Raw genomic sequence first — 24500 nt, forward strand, 5'->3', positions numbered from 1 at the left:
GGTTTTCAATTGGACACGAGACAGACTTGGGCTCTTTTCCATTCAAATTGCCTCCCTCTGTCTGGAACTTTAACATGATCCAAACTCAGTTGGAGCCTTGGATCCAAATGCATCAAGCTTCTAGGATTGTACTCAGACTCTAGGGGCCTCATTACGACCCAGGCGGTAAGTTACCGCCTGGGTCGTACCTTTACCACCATGGCGTAAACTACGTTCACGCCATGGTGGTTGGCGGACTTACCGCCCCCTTCCGAGGTTGGCGGGGCGGTAAGTCCCCATTAACCCATTTGCCCTTCCCCATTCCCATTTTTGCCCCATATAGCATAATGGGAGTGGGGAAGGCGTTAATTACGCCACCGTGAATTACGGTGGCGTAATTAACAACAAGGTCCCTTAGCGCCATGGATTTTAACACCTGCTAAAAGCAGGTGTTAAATCCTCCATGGCGCTAAGGGACCTCGGAATCAGGCGGTAAGGGTCGGCGCTGTTTACGCCGCCGTAAACCCCTTACCGCCTGGGTCGTAATGAGGCCCTAGGTACTATTACCCTTCTGATTTGTTCCAATTTGGGCTAGGCCTACATTAAAAGATACTGTTCCCCAAGTTCAGATCTGTCCATATTTTTCTTTCCTCAAATGGACAGAGCTGGATTTGTACCTACCACAGAAAGTTAATCATTTTGCTTAATTAGCTCTCCAGTGACAGAGAACTAGGTTTAAGTCAGCATCCATTCTTTGTAGATAAAGAATGGCAAACATATTACTTCCAAGGGTCCAGAATGAACATTGAACAACATCGTCAGCAAGGGTGTACTTGGTTTGGCATATAGTGATTAATATATTCCAGTATTTTTAAAGGAACGTCTGTTGAAGCAGACATGTATGTTCTGGTACAGGAAACAGTCTAGCTTAAACTTTAGGGCTCATTTTCCAAGCCCCATAGGGCAAAGTGAGGCATAACAGCAAAGGGCCACCTTATTTTTACACTCCAGGGTATTTTGCAGCCATTTGGAGCTGGAACAGGGAACAGGGAAACGGAATTTAGTTTACATTTCCGCCATACATTCCTCTTCCACCCTGACAGAGCATATGCTTTTTTTGTCTAAATTAGATTTTTATGTGAGAGCAAAAGGAATGTATTCCCATGGAATCTGCCCGTTTGGAGCCACGGCTAATAGCAAGCAGATTCCACTGGACTCCCCTGTAAATGTGGTCTGAAAAGTGCAATTTGCAGCTAGCATTTACATATTTTAGGAAAGTGAGAGTAAAAGGAAAGAGTAAATGTTCTTTCTCCTTTTTATACACTTTGCATATATGCTCTGTTTTGAAAAGGTTGATAATTGCATGGACGGGACCCAACAGCTTTTAAGTGCTAACAGTGGTAGTCCCTTGATTTTAATAAACACTTATTACCAAATGAGCCCCATTGTTTATGAAATAAACGAGGGCTCTGGGTCCAAAAAACCTTTCCAATGCTCTTTTTAAGAGCTGCCCTGAAATGTGGTAGTTGCTGTTGACCTTTTCCCTGAGACATGTAATAGAGACTAATTCCTTTCCTGAGTCATTGAGAGTAGCATACATTGTCCCAATATACCAAAAAGGGGAGAAATCAGAGTAAACAAATTATAGACCGATCGCTGTATTAGACGCTGATAGCAAAGATTTTTGCTATATTATTTGGAAAGGTGGCCCAGTGAAAAGGGTAGATTGAAGAAGTGGCAGACCGGGATCAGGAAATTAATGTCAACCTCATTGAATGGGTTTTTGTAGAAGTGCGTTCAGTCACTCGCCTGGTCAAGAAAATATGAATCATTGTACAAAGCTGATATAGATCTTATTGCAGCGTTCAATGAGGTTAATAGGGGTCTTTTATGGAGTAAGCTGTAGGGTTGGAGAATACCCTAAGGACTGTTAAGAATAATTGTGGGACTAAATGAGCATTCTGTTGTACAGGTGAGATTGAATAAGGAAGGATCATTGTCAAGAAGAATTCCAACATTTGCGAGGGTTAGACAGGGGTGCATTTTGGCCAACTGTCTTTTTTATCTGTATATGTCAGATATGGGAGACTATTTGGAACCTGCAGCGTTTGTGTCCCCCAAACTGAATAATCTTGAATTGACATGGATTAGTTACCCAGATGATTTCCTTATTTTTAACTGCACTGAAATAGGCCTACAATGTATGATCAATGGCTTTGTGAAATGTAGAACATGTAATTACTTGGCGATTAATTCACAGAAAATAAATATTATGCAATGTAAAATAGCTAACTAATTTCAATGGAATTTTTTAACAGAGCCTTTGTAGAGGGTGGATGATTTTATTTATTTGGGATTTCCGATCCTCGGTAAGCCCCATAAGTCTCAGGTAGGTGTGAAAGGGGCTTCTAGGGGACCCTGACGTCTATGTAAACAAGGCAGGTCACCACACACGATAGAGACGCCAGACACGGGGTTGTATTCCCAAAGCTAGGGTTTTATTGCAAAGCAAAAGTCTCGGTTGGCCAACTCGGTCTCAAGCCCCGCGACGTGTATCTCTAGACCTCGAGGGACGCAATAGAGTGAATTACGTACATCAGTTACATATATACAGAATGCATATCAAACAATCAGCTATGACATGTTTAACACCCCCTTTATTGGGTTTCTTTGAACTTGGTGTGATGATGTACATCTCCGACCACTGACACCTTCAAACATCTATTCTAGTAACAATTTGCAATTTGTGAGTGCGAAGGCATCTTTCAGTTATTGAATAGAACACGGCGCTTCTGTTCTTGGAAGCGAACTACATACGGGGGGGAGTTGCATTCCGGACCTTGCTATCTATCAGGTGCTATTCGCGTCCTGGGAGCCGACATGCTCTAGCGGGCTCAGCAAAGGGGGAGCCGTAAGAAAAGCATAATTCAAGCCTTTAGCTGTATTATTCTAACATATTCTACCATATAACGAGACGGGCTGGCAGTTGTGAAATGATTAAATGCCCTGCATCTGTGCTTCAAGGCTACATTCGGGAGGGAGCTGGGCATTCTTCTTGGCGCTGCCTACGTTTGTGTTTCAGCGAACTCTTGTTATCCTCACGGCCCTGCGGCCTTGTCCTTTTCACATACAGACAACAATGTTCCACAGTCGAGCAGTGTAAGCGGAAAATATACTGCGAAGCAATAGGAACAGAAAGCAATGAGCCATGGTCAGAAAACAAAATGGCGATTCTTGTTACATCAAAATGGCCGTTCATTGGCAAACTCGAAAACCTATATTCTGTCATATCGTGCATGAGACGGTTGGCCCACAGCCACCAAAATGCGTTTGCGGTCTCAAAGTAGAGGTATCCATATATCTAGACTGACAAACCCTCCTTTGGCCGTATGCCAAACGTCTCATCTATTTATTGAAACCTCCTCTAGTGATGATGAATCTGAAGTACTTATGTCTGAGTCTTGCATGCTATCGTGGACATCATTGTCTTCATCAATATCTATTGCCATCAACTCTTTTACTGCTCTCATCTCATTTGGGTATGGGCTAGTTCCATCATGAGGTTGTTTTTTCTTTGTTATCATATGCATGCATCCTTCCGTACATCCCTCAGTTACCTCTGCGCAAACTATGGGTAAACAATGTATACAACAACAGCACGTTAGGAATATTCCGAACACCACTACTAATATTGAGATCAACTTCCATCCCCAAGATCGTAGTATTCCCCAAAACCAAGATCCTATTCCCCTGCTCCCTTCTCCGAACTTAGAACGTGCATTTTCTTTATTGCTTCAAAGATCGTGGGGGAATATTCATCGCATAAACGCAACGTGCTGATCCCACTATTTTGCAAATTCCCCCACGATCAACCATGATCACATCGAGAGCCATTCTATTTTGCAGCGTCATTAACCTGATTCCTCTTTCTTCCAACGTCATGTTAAATAATATATCTGTTGTTGTGTTTATTGTATTCTTTAGGATTCTGGACAGTTGCCTTATAATGTAGGAGTTCACTATCTGTCCTAAGAATGGAATGAATGATTTCGCTACATCAGTTGCTATTAAAACACCTTTGTCAGTCCTTTTGACTCTAGTTTTGGATAATCTGGCCATGGCTGCTGTTTCTAAGAGGAATACTCCTAGGAACAGTAGCCCCAGGTAACATGTACCTCTCCAGTTTCTGGGCAACCAAGGGTATGCTTTCTCTCCACATATAAAATAATCTGGATCACCTACGTATACTGGTTCTATTTCCCATCTTAATACCACTGTATTCATACATCCAGTATATATTCCGACTGAAAAAGAGCCTTTCTTTTTTAGACAAAAAGGGACAGTTCTTGGGCTATAATTCACCGTGTAAGATGGGGGAATTGCATCTTTGTCCCCTTCTGTTATTACACGAAACGTCATTACAGATGTTTTTTCTGGCGGGGACAATCTATCTCGTCTATTTTGTCGTGTTATCTCCCGTGTACTATTCCTCGTGGGCTCTAGGGCTATTACTTGTGCTTTATGGAAAATGGAACAACCCACAGGCTTCATTATTATCTCCTCAAACTCATTCATGTTGGATCTGTCTAATTGACCCGTATTACTCTCATTCCATTTCCCATAGAACATTGCACCTAAAGATGCACTACATGCAGAACTTAATGGTAATGGCTGCACATACCACCCTATTCCTTTCCCGGCGTGCTGTGGTAAATGGGCATATACCCAGCAGTTTGTTTTCTTCAGGATTGCATGTGTCATGTTCATTATCAGCAGTAAGGTGTTGTTTCCAAAACCTTCCCTGTGTTTTTCTTCCATTGGGGGTAGGGTATAAGTGATCACCTGAACCGGGCTTTCAGTTGTGGATATATTAATTATTGGTAAAAACATTTCTAATGGCTGTATTGTTTCTACCCACCATAATATTAGGGCTGTCGATATTGGTGCTATCACGCTCATAAAGCACATTATTATCGTTAGTGCCAGCATACAATTTGTTTTACCATGCGTTTTTCTTAAACTTATATTCTTTATAACTGACTCATTCTCAGTGGTGGTGGTGCAGGAGGAGGCTGGAACCGGTCCCGGCATGTTTCTCGTCGTCCTTCTTCTTTTTTATCACAGCTCGTTGTGGATATCTTTCTTCGTCGCGCTTGCTCTGATGTTAATAAGTTCAATGGAATTGTCACAGTTCAGTTTTGCCTGTCCTTTTTAGCCTGGATTCGATTATTCGTTTTTAGGCGAGATCACTTGTCCCCTCTTTCACTGCTCAGAGGACCTTTGATTAGTTATCTTTTTGCCTTAGTATCATGTGCGCCCAGCTTGTCCGCTCTGGTTCCAGACACATGTACTGTTAATCAGTTATCTCACTTGCCATAGTACCATGTGCGGCCAGCTTGTCCGCTCTGGTTCCGGACACATGTACTTTTTATGATCGCACCGAGGAGCCGCGAGTCTTGAATTGTCCGATTTGTACAATTCTCACGCTTCTCTCCTCTACACCTCTGGTTCCTTCTCCGTCCATGAGCTGAACCAGAGGTTGACATAAACACCAAAAAGACTGCGGATCACTTTGTCTTCCGAGGCCGCAGGTTGTATCGCCTTGCTCCTGGTATCATATGATCCGTGAACAGTGCCGGTGCACTTTCAGATTCAGGTTTAAAGACAGCCTGTGGCGCTACTGTAGGTGCTGGTGTGTGCCGTGCCAATGATGCAGATCCATTTTTTGGCGTGCTGTCAAGTGCTGGTGGGTGCCAAAGGGGTACACGATTTGGTTTTGCTGGTATTTTCAAGGCAGATTTCGCATCAGTCAGCAGTAATGTCGATTCTGCTGGGCAACGTTGGGGCACTCTTTGCCCTTCCCCCTCTTTGGCAATCGTCTCAGGCTTTGTTTCGAGTTTAACTTCTCGTTTTGGCAGATTAGGTGGCTGCTCACTGGCAACAGTTTCTTTCGTTTCTGGGACCGCAGTCTCTTTCCGGTCATCCGTGTCAGGCAAGACTTTCAGTGCAGTTGGAGTCTTCTTGGCATGGGTGGCATGGATCCACGACTTCCTTCCATCCACCCGTATTGCCGTCTGCGTCGCCAAAAGTACTTGATGGGGCCCGCGCCACCTGGGTGCTAATGATGACTTTCTTTCAAAGTTTTTTAGCAGCACCCAGTCTCCTGGCTCCAGCGCGTGCCCCGTACCGGTGTATCTCACTGGTAATGCCTCCTGCACTTGCTGATGAATCAAACACAATTTCTGAATTAAAAGGCCACAATAAGTACTAAGCACAGGATGTTCTATCTCAAAACAGTCGTTTTGGCTGAGGTGCACACCAAACATTTTTCCGGCATCCCCATTACGATTTCGTACGGGGAGAGTCCAGTTTTAGCCTATACAGACGTACGCATGCATAATAGTGCTATTGGTAATGCATCCACCCAACTCAACTTGCTTCCCGCACAAATCTTGCTAATCTTTGATTTAAGAATCCCGTTGTGCCTCTCCACAAGACCGGCAGAACTCGGATGCCTTCAACTATGGAAACTCTTATCAATCTGGAGACCAGCACATATCTGTAATACCACTGCACCCACAAAATGCGGTCCATTATCAGACCATAGGACCCGGGGCAAGCCAAATCTGGAAAAGTACTCCTTCTACATTACTTTTGCCGTACTCATTGCTGTGCAATCTTTCAAAGGATATACCTCCTCCCACTTACTGAATGCACAGATCACCACCAAGACGTATTTTAAGTTTTGGCACCTCTCCATCTCTATGAAATCAAAATGGATTACCTCAAATGGCATGGAGGGCGGGCCAAAACTGCCTGTTGGAGTCACTGTTCCCTTTCCTACATTGTGTTGTAAACACGTGATACAGTTCTGCACCAACCTCTCTGCATTCTTTTTTATGTTTACATTCTACCATACTGTAGAAAGGTGCTGTATCATTTTTTTGGCACAGATGTGCGTAGGGCTGTGGGCCATTGGGACCATTGCAGTCACATACGAATTTGGCAACATCCAGTTTCTAGTTCCCTTGTCCACCCAACAACCCTCCAAATCCAACTCAGCAGATCCCTCTGCCCATCCCTGTATTTCATCGGCCGTAGCCTCGGCCTGCATTTCTTTGACAGTCGCAACTCCATCTTCTATCATACAGGGTACTTCCTCTGTCTGAACCGTCATCATCTTGGTATTCAAATCAGTGGCAGTTTGTTTCGCAATTCTGTCTGCAAACGCGTTTCCCTCTCCTATTTTGCATGTTACTTTTTTATGTGCCTCGCATTTCACTATTGCTAGGCGCTTTGGAAACGTGAGTGCAGACAGCAATCGTACAATCAAAGGGCCATGTTGAATTCTGGCACCATGTGATGTCAGAAACCCTCTCTCAGCCAAGAGTCGACTAAAATTATGAACCACTCCAAAAGCATACTGACTATCAGTATATATATTCACACTAAAATTTTCAGAAATCTCGCGGGCTCTGGTCAATGCTATTATTTCCACGGCTTGTGCTGAATTATAGGGGATTCTTTTACTTTCTACAACACTCTCTAGGGTAGTGATAGCGTATGCGGCAGTTGTCGTGCCATCTGGTAATTTAAAACATGAGCCGGCACAAAATAACTCTCCATCCGGCTCTTTCTGTGGAATATCACTTAAATCAACTCTTCCCTTGGTTTCTTCCTCAGTGACCATTAAGCAATTGTGGGGGGGGTGATTCATTCTTCCCAATTTCTTTTAAGGTCAGTGGCATTAATTCTGCAGGATTCAAAGCGCTACACCTCATAATTTGGATATGGGGCGCAAACAAGATAATCTCATATCTTGTCAATCTAGCAGAGGTGAGGTGTTGCGTCTGTGTCCTATTTAATAGAACGTCTATGGCATGTGGCACCATCAGAATGAAAGTGTGCCCCAATACCATCGCTTCCGTTTGTTTCACTGACGCAGCAGCCGCCGCAACAGATCGCAAGCATCTTGGTAGTGCGTGCGCTACAGGGTCCAGCGCAGAATAAAAATAGCCGCACGGCCAATTTCTTCCACCTTGTTCCTGTGTCAAAACCGCCAATGCACATCCTTCACTTTCACACACAAATAGTCTAAAAATGTTCTCATAGTTCGGCGTACCCAAAACTGGAGCCGAGCATAATGCAGATTTCAATCCATCAAATGCTCTCTGACATTCCTCATCCCACTGCAAAGGCATAACCACATCCTTTCTAGTTAAATTCACTAATGGTTTCACAATTAATGCAAAATTACCAATCCATTGTCGGCAATATGAAGCCATGCCTATTATGGCTGTGACTCCTTTCTGTGTCTTTGGAATAGGCATACAAGAAATACTCTCTATGCGTTCTGGCGTTAGTCTTCTCCCTGCTTTTGAAAGTAGGTAGCCCAAATAAGCCACCTCCTTTCGATTATACTGACATTTCTTCAAACTAGCTTTATGGCCATGTGCCGCTAGGTGTGAAAGTAGGAATACAGTGCTTTCTTTACAAATCTCCTCTGTGTCTGCAGCTAGCAATAAATCGTCTATGTATTGCAAAAGTACACAACCCATGGGTAATTCCAGCATGTCTAGCTGTTCTTCTAATGCTCTACTGTAAATACTTGGACTTTCCGTATAACCTTGCGAAATCCATGTAATCGTCCTCCTAATGTGAACGAGAATAAATATCAATATTGTAGTGACGTCTGGCACTAGAGGAAATTGCGGATCTACTACTTTATTCAATGCGCGTAGATCAATTATGAAACGGTATGGTACCTCATTACCTCCTTTTTTATAAACCGGAAGAATCGGGCTGTTGCATGTACTGCCTGTGATTTCCTCCATTACCCCTAATTTCACCAAATCGGTATACAATACTCTTCAATCCTTTCTCACCTTCAACCAAAATTTTGTATTGGGGTATTCGCGGTAGGGTAACACCTTCTTTCAAAATAATCTTTACTGGCTCTATCTTTAAACATCCCACATCGTTGTCATGCATTGCCCATATACAGGTTGGTACTTTACTTAGCTCCCCTGGTAACGCTTCAGACATGAATTCTGACACAGGGGCATCGTGTGGCCATATCGTTAGAAACACTCTGTCTGACGTGCAATGTATAACATAACCTAGTTTTTTCAACAAATTTAATCCCAACAAATTTTCTCCACAATTTTCTGTTAGAAGGAAAGGACAATGTTCGGTAAATGGTCCTATGGTAACTGGGACTGGTTTGGACACTGGGTTTATGACTGGTGTACCTGCGAACCCTACGGAAATATTATTTTGCCCTGACAGTGGTATATTCAGAACCAAGTGATGGTCTATTGAACACTTCTGTGCTCCTGTATCTACAAGAAAGCGGTGCTCCTCATTCCCGACTCTCATTTCTACGTAGGGTCCTCTCTGATTCACGGGAATAGACACTGGTTCTGACCCCAGTCCTGGGGTGTCTTATTGGGGAAATAACACATCGTCCGATGTGTAATCATTACTATTACTGTAATACGTGTTTGGCTGTGTATTGAAAACATTTCCACTCTTCCCTCTTTTCCCCCACTCTGATTTCTATATTGTTGATTTTGCTGTCCCTGACTCTGGTTTGGGGCATTTTGGTTTTGGCCTTGGTTTTGATTACCTCCATTATTATGATGCTGCTGCATACCATTCCTATTTGGTTCATTCGCTCCTGGGTGTCCTCTATGCCGTCTCCACTGACCAGACCCATTTCTATTCTGTAGATGCGGGCATTGCGCTCGCCAATGTCCTTCCTCTTTACAATATGCACACTGATTCGGTCCCACTGTTCCCCCATGCATATTCGAATTACTCCTTCCTTGTGCGTTCCCTCGCCCTATATTATGTCCTGTTACTTGCTGCAATAGTACCTGTGTTCTAATTAGACATTCCTTCAAGTCTGCCCCCACCTGTTTTAGCAACGATAATTCGTTCACCATCTCCTTCTGCCCCAGTGATGGTAACTGCTGCCGTTTATTATGCAAACCCCCTTTCCCCCTGCCCAGGTCTCCCAATTTGCCTACTCCTGTACGCAGGTGTAGTAAACACTTTGACAGGTGCAGTAAATGTTTCGACATAATCATTATCTAATTCATCTCTAAGCTCAAAAAGTCTATACACATGTTCTCTCACTTCTTCATCCCTCTCCCGACAGCATGCTAATGCATTCAAATCTAACAATCGCTGCGGTGGTAATTTCCCAATTAGCTGTTTCCATTTCTCCACCAAATATTCACCCATGCATTCCAACACTACCTGTCTTTCGTTGCTTCTACGGAAGTCATATATCGAAGCCACTGCTGCAGTCCCATCATTCCCGTCTATATACATCTCTGCCTGTTGCTGCAATTCCACCTTCCTTTCTTTGCTGATTGCGCTGCGGGTTACCCTCGTGCACCCCGTTGGTCAGTCCCGCCTCTTGCCCCCGCGGTTTCAACTTCAACCCCGGGAGGAACTGACGGTACCGAGTCTGTGTCTAAGTTGGGAGGTGCGGATGGGACAATGGGAACAGGGAGTGCCTGTTGTGGGCCTGGCTGGCTAATAGTAAGTGTTACGTGTGCGGTCTGTGGCTGTGGGAGGGCTTGAGCAACCGGAGGGGGAGCTTGGGCTACGGGCGGGGTCTGGGAAATAGCTACTGACGTGTCTGGTCTTACTTCTGATCTTGGGCCTTGTTTTGTATGGGTCAATATATTTTCTATCAATTCATCTGCTATGTGTAATTCTCGTTGTGGGTATATCTTTTCTATATTCAACTGGTCACGCCTGCCTGCCCTTCTTAGACTCTCAGTCCACTCCTCCTCTTCTTTTTTTTCCGCTACCTCACCTTTTGATTTATGCCTGCGTGCATGCTTTGCTCTGCTTTTAAATCGGAGCATTGCTTCCTTTCTCCAGTCTTTAATAGTCTCAAATGCTGCAGGACGCGCTTTCTTTCTTATCAACACCCTTCCCAAGTTATCTATCCTCGCCATCTCAAAACTACCATTATTCGGCCACTGATGGTCTTGTTGCTTTCTGGTTTGCCTATGCCAAGTCTCACAGAATATTATCGCACCCACTCCATACTTCACATACATCTCATACGCCGGCATTCCCCCAGGTGGTACAATTTGGCCATCTTCCAAAGATTGTCTACCACAGCGGAAAAACCCTGCTAGGGTGGACAATACCCCAGGCATGTTTCAACCTTCCCCCGGGTTAATGAACCTTACCTAGGGCGTTTGATTTTGCAAAGTCAACTCTCAACCAATATCAGGATGCTTTGAATCGGGGAATGACTCACCTGATAAATCAAGTCGTCTGTATACTGACGCACCAAAGGACGTTGTGTCTGCGTTTCTTGGCTTACGCCTCATTTCGGGACCCTCACCTCCTTGTTCTCTAGCCGGGCACGTCGATCAGGGATCAGATTTGTGCAGATCTGCAAAGGAGTCTCTCATCACTTTTACAGGGCGCCCCGAACACCTCTTGATCCCGGCTCGATCGTCCTGTCCTCACTGTTCTCTGCCTTTCTCAATTACAACGTTACGCGAAGGTACAAGTGGGGGAGGGTCCCTATTCGGCGCCGTCTTGAAAGGGGCCCCTAGGGGGCCCTGACGTCTATGGAAACAGGGCGGGTCACCACACACGATAGAGACACCAGACACGAGGTGTATTCCCGAAGCTAGGGTTTTATTGCAAAGCAAAAGTCTCAGTTGGCCAACTCGGTCTCACGCCCCGCAACGTGTATCTCTAGACCTCGAGGGACGCAAGAGAGTGAATTACGTACATCAGTTACATATATACAAAATGCATATCAAATAATCAGCTATGACATGTTTAACACCCCCCTTATTGGGTTTCTTTGAACTTGGTGTGATGATGGACATCTCCGACCACTATGACACCTTCAAACATCTATTCTAGTAACAATTTGCAATTTGTGAGTGCAAAGGCATCTTTCGGTTATTGAATAGAACACAGCGCTTCTGTTCTTGGAAGCGAACTACATACGGGGGGGAGTTGCATTCCGGACCTTGCTATCTATCAGGTGCTATTCGCGTCCTGGGAGCCGACATGCTCTAGCGGGCTCAGCAAAGGGGGGGGCCGTAAGAAAAGCATAATTCAAGCCTTTAGTGGTATTATTCTAACATATTCTACCATATAACGAGACTGGCTGGCAGCTGTGAAATGATTAAATGCCCTGCAGCTCTGCTTCAAGGCTACATTCGGGAGGGAGCCGGGCATTCTTCCTGGCGCTGCCTACGTTTGTGTTTCAGCAAACTCTTGTTATCCTCACGCCCCTGCGGCCTTGTCCTTTTCACATACAGACAAAAATGTTCCACAGTCGAGCAGTGTAAGCGGAAAATATACTGCGAAGCAATAGGAACAGAAAGCAATGAGCAATGGTTAGAAAACAAAATGGCGATTCTTGTTACATCAAAATGGCCGTTCATTGGCAAACTCGAAAACCTATATTCTGTCATATCGTGCATGAGACGGTTGGCCCACGGCCACCAAAATGCATTTGCGGTCTCAAAGTAGAGGTATCCGTATTTCTAGACTGACACGTGAATGGTTGAGAACCCAGACTACAATTCTGTCGAATCAGATGTTCCGGGTGGATGCCCGATATGACATCTCACTACTCTTTACCCTGAGATTATATGAAGGAAAGATTATTCCCAAACTGCTCTATGGAATAGAAGTGACATTTTTTTGGGATGCTAGGATTTTTACCTCTGTTAGAAGGATTCACGTGGCAAAGAGTTTTAGGGTGGCAGAATTCAGTTCCACTGGCTGCAATTCAATATTTATTTATTTTATGTATTTATTTTTGCATTTTTAAAGTGCTCACACAGCCTGCGGGCATCGAGGCGCTGTTACAGGAATGGTTTGTTTTTTAGTTGCGTGGTTGCATTTTTTTTGTCTTAGTTGCATATGTATAATGCGCTTAAGTACCCAGATGTTTCTAACCGCCAACTCTGGGATGAACCTGTGTTGCTTCGCGTCGTTTTGCTTCCAAGGTGAGCACGTTGCCACTCAGCTATCCTCCCGGGACAGCTATCCTCCCGGGAATATGAACTGGGCATTGACTCTTTTATGGCTAGAGCAAATTGGCGAATTTTATAATTTTATCAAAAAATAAGATTTGTTTTCTGGAGCATGCCCTACACTCTGATTTTCACATTTTAGCACACACCAAAAAGATTTTGAAGATAATTTATGGAATTTTGCACAACTCAGTTGAGTCAGATGGGGGTTTTGGAGGAGAATCTTATTAAAAACCCAATGCGGGTTAAGCAGAATCTCTATATTAGGGATTTGACTTCGATCATTGAAAAATTTCATGGCTATGAATCAATTTGGAATGAGCATAAAAATGAGGAATAGTAGCACAGTTTTTGACCACCTCGCGAAAACGTTTTTCGTGAAATTTAGATGTAATATGTACTTAACAAAACACATTTTGGTGAGGTAGGGCCTTATCTCCTGTGAGCCCAAATGCAGATTTTGTGATATGCCTGATACCCAAGAATCATTTAGATACCTAGTGATTTCATATGCTGCTCTTCATGTAAAACACCAGTGTTATTTTAGCAAGTTTGCACATTTTTATTACCCGGACAGGGAGGAGTATTTTTGGAATGAATGCTTAACAGTTTGAACTACCTCATTAGCTATAGTGATCATTGGTTCTGTAACAAATTTACATATTGCACCTGTTTCCTTGAGTAATTTTCTTGACGTATCGCCCCATGTGGTCGGCAATGTATTGCCTCCCTTTATTAATTAACTTTTGATCCAACTGATCATAGGAGGAGGGTTATTACTTACACATTTACCAAACAGACTCAGTATTTGCCGTTGGGCTTCCATTTTTATTGAACCCAACCCCAAATCCTTTCTGACAATCTGTGTTGGAATAGATCATGGAAGGGTAAGCGTCTTCTTCCAAAAGGGCACCTCCAAGAGTGCCCAAAGATTGATTGACAGTTCAAGTAGGGCATCAGCACCATAGGCAAGCGTGGGACTCACCTTGTCTTTGTAAAACTCAATTATTGGAAGGAGTGAGTATCTACAATATTTCCATAGCAGAATTATCGCTTGGCTAGCAAGAGCATTGGCTTTCCTTCTTAGGAACTCAATAGCGTGAGTCTAGGCTCTGCTTTTCGAGATCTGTACCCCTAGGTATTTAAAGGTTTTTACCTGTGCAATTTCCAAGCAGTTATGGTACCATGTACATGTTCTGTTCCTCTAGTCTGGATCCTTTTTTAAGGTAAGGATCTTTGTTTTACCTATGTTGATTTCCAAGATGTTTTCTACTGCATATTCTTCTAATCTAGCCAATTGCCTTTGCAGGCCAACTTCGCTGTAGTCAAGCAGAACCAAGTTGTCTGCATATAATAAATTGGTGATCTCCATATTAACGATCTTTGGAGGGAAGCTTCTGATTTGGTCCATGTAGGTTCCCGGATCCGAAATGTACAGATTGTAGAAATCTAGGGCCAAGGAACAGCCTTCTTTAACACTCTGTCAGGTTTGTCTTTCTTCACTTAGTAATCTTTTAATATTGAGACCGATTCTTATTGTCGTGTTAGTATGGAGCCCAGGCAGTTTTTCCAATAGATCAGCAGGGCAGTTCTTATCAGCCAGCTTTTTCCACAGTTGGTTTCGATTAATGCTGTGAAAAGCTTTTGAAAAGTTTACAAACGCCCGGTTTTAACCTGCTATTGCCTTCCATGATCTTAGTATTTAGCAGTATGAGTAGTAGAGCTGGAGGGGAAGTCCCTAGCCCCTTTACAAAACCTGCCTGAAACTTGTTATTTAGCCCATTTTCCTGTGCCCATTCTGTCAACCTTTTCAGTCTTTTTCCTCCGCATGACGTCCAGCAGGGCTATCAGCCAGTAGTTTTTGGGGTCTGTCCAGCGGCCGTTTTTAAATATAGGTATAACACATGCCTTTCTCCAAGACAAAGTTATAGATTTTGAAGACAGAACGTTCTGTAAAACAAGATCCAGCAGGCTCACCCACTGCTCCATATTTTCTTTTAGTACTATGTTAGTTAGTCCATCAGGCCCATGGGCACATGAAGGACTTAGGCCCTCATTACAACCCAGGCGTTAAGGGGTTAACGGCGCCGGAAAAGGTGGCGGCGCCGTTAAACCCTTAATGCCTGATTACGATTTCCCTGTGCGGGTTGGAGACTTTAACGCTTGCTTTTTGCAGGCATTAAAAACCAACCTGCAAACGGACCTTGGTGCTAAGTACGGTTCCCCATTTCCATTGAGCCCTATGGGGCAAAAATGGGAATGGGGAAGGGCCATGGCGGCATGGGGAATTACCGCCCGGCCAACCTCGGAATGGGGCGGTAATTCCCCATTCCGCCATGGCAGAGTCGGTAAGTTACCGGCATGGACCATGGTGCTATTAGCTATTAGCACCATGGTCCAACGCCAGGGTCGTAATGAGGGCCTTAGTCTTTTAATCGTAGTAACTAGGTTGTCATGGTCATATTGCAGATACCACTTATTTGCAATTTCTAGGGTGAGATCATGCACTAAAGGAAGTTCTTTAAATAAAGATCCAACTAATGCTATGCAGTTTGCATCAGTCACCCCATTTAGTTGTTGAAATTGTTGTGTCTGATTTGTTGACCTGATGAGGGACCACATCTCGGCCAGATCTCGGATGTCGATTTCTTGGCCAATGCCCTTATCATAGGTTCCTCATCTTGTTGAATTAAGACACTTCTATGGCTTTGATGTGACTGATTTCACTCTATGACGTGCCATTCAATGATTTCTTGAGGAACCCGAAGTGCATGTCTGATCTCCTTAAGTTTGTGAACCAATTGATGGTCAAAGGTATGCTGGTTTATTTTCCCTTCATTGCAATCGGGGGAACTTCCTTTTACACGATATAGAGAAATAATAGAGGTATAGTCAACTGGGTTTGAGGGCCCGATGTTTGTCCTGCCTTGATTCTTGTATATGTTGTAATAGTTTGTTTGATTGACTGCCCTCATATTCATTCTCACCCTACCTCCATTGTTCGTCACTTCAACGTCGGTTGCTCTTTTCTGTGTAGGCCGAATTATGTTCTAATGCCATGAATTTTAGCAAGTTGTGATTGCTTTTGGTGTTAGATATTACTTCAAAAGAACTTATATCTTTGATTAGGTCTCTCGAGTTAAAGAAGATTATTGAATTCCTCTTTTCCACGATGGATTACAGATGTAAATATTTTTTCAAAATGACCATTCATCACATGTAGGTTGCGGTTATTAATCAATTCTAGCCACAGATTTCCATTTTGAGAGTGGGCTATTTTTGGGTCACTACCCCCAACTTTTCTATTGCTTTCAAAGGATATGTAGGCTACATTAAAATCATCACATATAATCACAGAAGAGTTGTCCACGGTATACGCCTCATCAATTGCTTCAGCCAACACTCTCAGCAGCTCTTTATTGTCCACTTCTGTAGGACTCCAATAGATGTTAATCAATGACAGATGTCTCTGTATAGGATTCCTATGGGGTAGGCAGTAGAGATGTAACGGTATAACGGTATACCGTTAAAGATACCGTGAACCACTTAATTGAACAATAATAACCGTCACATTGTTTATACTGTTATACCATTAAGTGTGCTTTTCAATCTGATTTGGAAAGGCTGCAGTAAGCAAGTGCTGTGCAGTCTTGGTCTTGCACTGTTGGATGTGCCGTCTGCCAACTAGTTTCAGTTGGAGCAGTTTTTAATGCCATTCCATAAACCACACGTGCCTTACACAAAATCAATATGTTAGCAATAGGAAGAATAGTAACAGTGCCAAGAAGGAAAAGGGTTTACTTTGGGGTGGCAGCTTTGGGGTTTATATATTTATAATGGATAATGTTCTCTAAACATATCGCAATGGGGGATTTCCCTGGTTCTATCATTGAATTTACATATAATAAGTCACAATGCGAAATTCACTCATCTCTGTGGGTATTCCCTGCTGCCATACCAAAGGGTAACATGTCAGTGATTACTGAACACCTTTTGGCCCGCAAGTAAACTAAAGGCTGTAACGTAAAGAGAGAGTGCGTGTGTGTGTGTGTGTGTGTGTATGCGCACAAGCGTATACTACCATCAGCCTCCATTGATCTGTGGCATGCAGGTTATCAAGATGGCAACATGTTCATCTTCACCAGTAGCCAGTGGGGGAGCAAAAAGCCTAAATGACCACTTAAGAAAAGCTATTCAGTTTGCTTTGCCAGTTGCAGCAGGCCTCCACCCCACCCCCTCCCCTCCACACGTGTGTTTGTGTTTGGTGGAAGCAAGGCATTTCAGTGGAAAGTATGTTGAAAAGCCCAATTCTGGCCCTGGGTGCCTGGTTTTGTTTGTGATGATACATCTGTCAATTTATGACCTTTTAGAAAATATTTGTTAAGATTAGTTAACTCCACCTGCTATACCGCGATAACCATGATATACCGTCATTTGGCAAGAAGGTTATCGTACCGTCATAAAACAAATACCGTGACACCCCTAGTAGGCAGATGGTATTCTTTCGACGAAAGGTATGTTGTATAAATGGTCCTTGTGATGCTGGAGATGCATTGGAGGGACAGGACCTCCACGTCCTTATCCTGTAGTCCTTTTACCATGTGTGTTAGATGACAAAGGGAGGGAACATCCTATCATATTCATCAGTAGACAACTCAAGAGTAGAGACCTTAGGTGGGCTACTGTTGAAAAGGAATTTTTTTGCATAGTTTGCAGCTTTAGGCGTTTTGGACCCTCCCTTACGGGGTCTACCTTCGAGGTCCAAACAGACCATAAGCCCTTAAAAAGGCTTATGCAGATGAAGGGTGAAAACCAGAAACTGCCCAGGTGGTCCATTAGCCTGCAAGGGCTAGACTTCACCATTGAGCATACGCCAGGGAGAAGTCATGATAATGTGGATGGCCTTTCCAGAAGGCATGTTGACCGTCTGGATGAGGGTGTCAATCTCGTGGGAGATTAGACCACCATAACCTCAGTCTGTCGGGCAACTGTGATGCTGGAAATGCATCGAAGGGACGGGGCCTCCCTTGGCCTGTAGTCTTTTAATCATGTGTGCTCTGTGTTATTTTATGCACAGGAGTGCCAGTGGAACTCCTGTGCCAGTGGAACTCCTGGCAGTGCAGCTCTTCCACTTTTTGGTTTGGTGAACAGACCCTTGGGATATCCTTATGGCATCCATGGGTGGGGGTACAAACCTGTACCCCTGGTGTATGTTTTTGGGCACCTGTGTGGGGCACACAGAGCAGGGTATGGGCTGGTGGCCACTCCATGCTTAATTTGACAGGTGCTCTGTGTAGCCTCCATTTTGGGATGCCCAGGTCCTGCCATTGGAAACAGTTTATTCCTGATTGGAGACAAGATGGCCCCTGCAGCCTCTTGCTTTCTATTGCAGGTTACCTTGTTTTCCCAAAGTCCTGGGAATACCTGACTCTGTCCCTTTCCCTGACTGGCTGTTGGGTGGAAGTTTCATATGGTATTGTGGCGAAGTCCCATACTAGATTGAGCTGCGAGTTATGCGCATCTTTGTCCCTTGCAAGAGCTGTGTGTTCCTGGGAACCTCATCTGAGAACATAGTGCTTACTTGGTGGGGAAAATAGGCAGGCCCATTCACAGCTACAGAAAATAAGTGCTACGAGGCCCCAGGTATTGGAGTTATGGTAATTGATTTCCAGACAAGTAGAGGTAAGCATCACCTGACCAGACAGTGCTGCTCTGAGTTGTTGTGTGTGGGATGTTAAAGAAGATTGTGGTGAGTGGTGGAAAGTGTTGGAGTGCATAAGAACAAGTAATTACGAGCTGTTGTAGAAGAGTGAAACAGGTGGTAATAACAGATGAGGAGTCAGCTGTGGCATAGCAGTGGGGGTAACAACAGAGATGTATGAGGGGATAAATGAAGAATATGAGGTGGAGGTATGTCAGAGCAGAACGAGATAATAACAGCAGAGGAAGAGAGTAGGTAGTAACAGCAGAGAAGGAGGATGGGGTAACAACAGCTGAGAGGGTGGAGAAAGGAAGCTCCAGGCCAGAAAGGAAAGAAGGTGGCCTAAGCCAAGTCGAGCAGGCAGAAGGGTGAATCAGACCCCAGGAATGACAGCGAACAGGAGCAGTGACATTGAGGGTGGCAGTGAGGGGCCCAAAGTGATTAAGGAAAAAGCGATGCAGAGCTATGGAAGATCATAGTGCCCCCTAGTAGCAGAGATAACCGTTGGAGACCCCTCACCCGGGAGAAGATACTGTGTGTCTGCTCAAAGTGACATTATTTCTGATTATGAGACTTTTCATGCTTGAGGAATGAGGTCAGAACAAAGTTCAGGAGACACTGGAAAACCCACAATGTCTATGGAATTTGAGACTTTATAACACACAGTTTAAGTGACTTATTTGGGGGGTTAAATTGTACCCATCATTCTTCTGGGCACCATCCTACGTAGGGCAGATATTTCCATTAGTTGGTAGCCCACAATCCACCTACTGGCTAAGTGTATCTCCCCAGGTGCTAATTAGCAGTCAGCATCCAAGGTAACAGGAATCAACAGCTAGTGACCAGTCCTCCAAATTGTTCGTTAGTTCTTTTTGACCTAATTATAGGTGTACGTTTTCACCTTTTTCCCTTTTGACCTACTTACCTGAACATGAGGTGCAGGAGTTGCAGGGGTGTCCCTTGGTCCTCATGTTCATGTGAGTATGTCAGAAGGGGTTTGCAGGGTGTCCCCTGCATCCTTAACAAACAATGGAGGCGGGGGACAAAAATTGCTCGGCCCCCTGTTTTCAATGCACGGTCAAAACGGGGACCAAGCAGTTTTATTGCGGGCAGTCTGCCTGCGAGCAAAACATTTGCGGGCAGATCGTATACATCCTTACAATCAGGAACAACCACACACATTCACAACCATTAACAACCACCACCTTGGGTATTGAAATGTATTCCCCAAAACAGGAACAACACACATACAATAGTTGCAAATTACTTTTTAAAATAAAATATAGTTATACATTTGCTGTCAAACATACTTTTTTGCACAAATGATAACAGTTGCTATTAGCCAGTTAAGAAAACAAGCAGTCAACGCTGGCTTGAACCCATGGTCCAGCCTACCTCATTAGTTAGACTGAACAACAAAGACTTGGTAATTATTTGCTCTTCTAAGTAATCTTGATCTCGGGTGTAGGAAAATAAAGTAAGCGTAAACTTTCCAAAGAAACTATGAAACCGATAAAAAAAAACAGTTGCCACATCGTGTGCAATATTTTCAAAAGGAAATTTCCTCCTAGGATTCACTCGTCTCTTCTGGATAAAAGCTTTAAGGATTAATAAATACATCACTTAGAAAATTGAAAAAAGAATACATTTTTATATTCTCCATATCCTACTTTAAACTGAAACGACTACACCATATTCAACTGAACACATAGTAGGCTCAACTAAAGGGAAGACAAAGGAAACCCTTGTTCCCTAATTCTTTATTTAAATGCACTTCACTACTTATTTAAAGGAGAGCATGTGCCAATTCCCGCTGTTTTCTAACTCCCTTTCTCCTTTTGTTCATTTAAATATGTCTAGATTTGTCATAAGAAAGCTAAGTGTTTTCACATGACTCCCAAATGTAAACCTTCCAAAATGAAACAGCTACCAATATGTAACTTCCAGTGAAAAATATATACTGTACATACAAATATCTTTTGCCCTAAATGCAGCACAGTCAGTTTTGAATTTAATTGAATGTCACCCTTACACAGGACACGAATACATTGTTTTAGCTTAGTAAGATGCGTTCCCTTTCTTTTTTTTTTTTTTAAACATATCTTTATTATTTTCATTGGTCATAAACACAAAAAAGAAAACTTTGTACCAACATTTCACCCCCAACTCACCCTCCCCCCTCCCGCCCAGGGACCCATGTGACTTGATTTGTGGATTTCTTTATGCGTTGAAAATGTCTGTGACCTTTATGTTGTGGGGGCACCATTGATCCATAAAGTCTGACTGCAGGTGTTCCATGACCCCACCCCATTCTTTGGTGAACCTGTTCTTAGTGCCTTGGATTGTGTGAGTGACTTTTTCCATTGCTAGCTGCGCCCATACTTTTTGAAGCCACGTAAATATTAGTGGTGTATCCTTCTTTTTCCAATTTTGGGCAATTGTTGTCCATGCCGCGATGAGAAGTCCCACAAAGCTTCTCCATTGTGCTTTCGTGTATCTTCTTGTAGTGTCATCTCTCATGCCACACATCCATACGCTCTCATCTAGTTGTCCCACATCTGGATATATCTTGCCCATTTCTCCCTTAACTTCTTCCCAGAACGGCACTATTCCTTTACAGGCCCACCAGATGTGTCTCCACGTCCCTACTTCTCCACACTCCCTCCAGCAGAGGTTAGATGTTCCTGGGAACATAGTATGCAGTCTCTCAGGCGTGTAGTGCCACTGAGTCACTATTTTAATCCACATTTCTCTCATCTGCACCGCTCTTGTCAGTTTGGGGATCTGAGCCCATATGTCCTCCCACTGTTTTCTCGTGAGTTCCATTCCCAGCGTTCTATCCCATTTGCGCATATATGCCCATTTGATCTCTTCATCTTGTTTGTTTATAAAGGAATATAGTGTCGAAATCCATTTCTTTGCCCCTGAGTTGGTTGTAATGTATTTCTCAAATGGGGTTAGGGTTCTCGTTGCCGCCTTCGCCATTTCAGGAGTTTTTAGCCAGTGCTTAAGTTGTTCATAACTATATCTATTCCGTGTGGTTCTTGTTGGGAGTGTGAGGCATGATTCGTATTGAATAATTTCATTGTTGCAAAACATTTCCCCAATTTTCGTTATGCCTGCCTCCTCCCCGTTGTCTGATGTACCCTGCTCCAACCCTGGCGGAAACTGCGGGTTCCTCCATATGGGTGTGAATGGGCCTAGTGTGTTGGACATTGCGCCCTTTCTTGTTTGGGTGTCCCACGCCTCCAAGGTCGTGCTCAGTATTACGCTGATCCCTATGTTGGGATGTCTGTGCTGTTTCTGTTTCCAGAGTAGTTCCACTAGTGGGGTTCTAGCCACCGCCCTATCTTGTGCTGCCCATAGTTGTTGTGGGTCTTCTCCCAGCCATTCCCGAAGCACCTTTAGTTGGGCCGCTTGGTAGTATTTTTGAAAGTGGGGCAGTGCCATCCCTCCTTCCCTAGTTGACGAGGTTAAGACCGCCCTGGACAGCCTCGGAGTTTTCCCCTTCCACACAAAAGTTGAGACTACCCTCAGGAGTGATTTGAAGAATGAGCAGGGAATCCCTACCGGCAGGGCTTGGAAGTGGTATAGGAGCCTTGGGAGAATGGTCATCTTTACCGCCTGAATTCTACCCCACCATGATATCAGCAATGGGTTCCATCTTCCTATGTCTCTTCGAACGCTAGTAAGTAGCTGCGGGTAGTTTTTACTGTACAGTTGGTCTACCTTGTGTGTGAGAGTAATTCCCAGGTATTTAATACCCTCCTCTGCTATCTTGAGGTTGAGTGCCCTTGCTTCTCTCTTAATCTTATCCCCCTCTCCTGCCAGTATTAGAATTTCTGATTTGTTTCTATTGATTTTTAGCCCCGAGATGGCCCCGAAGGTTTCTAGCTCTCCCATTGCTGCAGCCAGCGATCGGTCCGGCTCCTCTAGTGCCAACAGCAGATCGTCCGCATAAGCAGTAATCTTGTGTTGCATGCCTGCCATCTCTATCCCCTTAACATACGCAGCTTCCCTAATTTTCATCAGTAGGGGTTCTAGGAATATAGCATATAATAGGGGAGAGAGTGGACACCCTTGTTTAGTTCCACGAGATATGTACACCTTTTCTGTTACCTCCCCATTGATGGCCACTCTGCAAGTTGGGGCGTTGTAGTTTGCTTTAATTCTGGCAATAAAGTGTTCCCCAAATCCCATACATTGAAGTGTCTTAAATAACATGGACCATTCCACTCGGTCAAATGCTTTTTCGGCATCAAGTGCCAGGAGAATTGCTGGGATTCGCTTTATACCAATCTTTTCCACCAGATGGGTGATCCTTCTGAGATTGTCGTGTGTTTGTCTTCCTGGGATAAAGCCTGATTGATCTAGATGAATTAATTTAGGAAGAAGCGGGGAGAGCCTAGCTGCTAATATCTTAGTGTATATTTTGGCATCTATATTAATCAGTGAAATTGGTCTATATGAGGCCGGGCAAGATGGGTCCTTCCCTAGTTTGTGAAATACCAGGACCTTCGCTTCGTTCATGGTGGGGGTCACATTGCCACTTTCTTTAAAGGAATTCAATAACCTGGTTAGAACCGGGGTTAATTGGTCCGCATATTTTTTATAAAATGGGGCCGTATAGCCATCCGGGCCTGGGGCTTTATTTTTCGGAAGTTCATTTATTGCTTTTCTAACTTCTTCCTCCCTTATGGGGTCTTCTAAGGCCTGCTTGTCTGCCGGTGAGATTTGCTGGAATGTGAGGGATTTCAGATATGTGTCCTGTGCGTCTGCCTCCGGTTGGTCTGTGGTATACAGTTTCTGGTAGAATTCTCTGAAGACTTCCCCTATGTCTTGTGTGCGTGTAAAGTGTTCCCCTTTCATGTTTGTAATGCTTTTGATTGTTATGTCTTTCTGTTTGGCACGTAGTTGTCTCGCCAGTAACTTATCTGCTTTATTTGCTTTAATGTAGAACCTTTGTCTTAGGTATAGAAGGCTCCTTTCCGCTCCCTTTGTGCGCAGCATTTCTAGCTGGCCCTGCGTGTGTCTAAGAGTCCTCTGAAGTTCCCTGGAGGGTTGTGTCAGTATCTTCCCTTGTATCTCAGTAATTGACCTTTCCAATTCTTTTTCCCACACCGACCTCTGTTTCTCCATCGTTATTTTTAGTGCCATTAGTTTCCCTCGGATCACTGCTTTAAACGCCTCCCAGACTGTGGAGATTGATACTTCCCCTGTGTCATTGTCCGTGAAGTATTCTTCTATCATTCCCCTTATGGTTTCCCCCGTGACCATGTCCTGGATTATGTCCTCCAGCAATCTCCACCTCCACAGACCTCTAGATTTCCCCTGAAGTTTCATATCGAGCCACAAGGGTGCGTGATCCGATTGCCCCCTTTTCCACCTCCTGGATTCTGCCCATGAGGCCCACCGAAGCCCATAGGTAGTCAATTCGTGACATCGAGTTGTGGACATGTGAGAAGTAAGTGTGCCCGTTTTGGCCCCCTCTGAGTTCCCTCCATACATCACTCAGGGCTATCTGGTCCATTTGCTGCTTAAGTCGTTTCGATGGAGCCCCCTGGCTATATGCCCCTCCAGTGCTTCTGTCCCTTTGTGGGTCCCACGCCATATTCAGATCTCCTCCCAAGATCACTTCCCCTCTTGCGAAGGATTCTAATTTGTCCAGGGTGTCTCTTAGAAAGCCGTCCTGTCCCACATTGGGCGCATATATTGTCGCTAGGGTGATCCTCTGCCCCTCCAGCACCACATTTTCGAACGCATACCTTCCCTCCTTATCTGTG

The sequence above is a fragment of the Ambystoma mexicanum genome, chromosome 6p, assembly GCF_040938575.1.
Source record: "Ambystoma mexicanum isolate Mex_15411 chromosome 6p, UKY_AmexF1_1, whole genome shotgun sequence".
Taxonomy (NCBI): Eukaryota; Metazoa; Chordata; class Amphibia; order Caudata; family Ambystomatidae; genus Ambystoma; species Ambystoma mexicanum.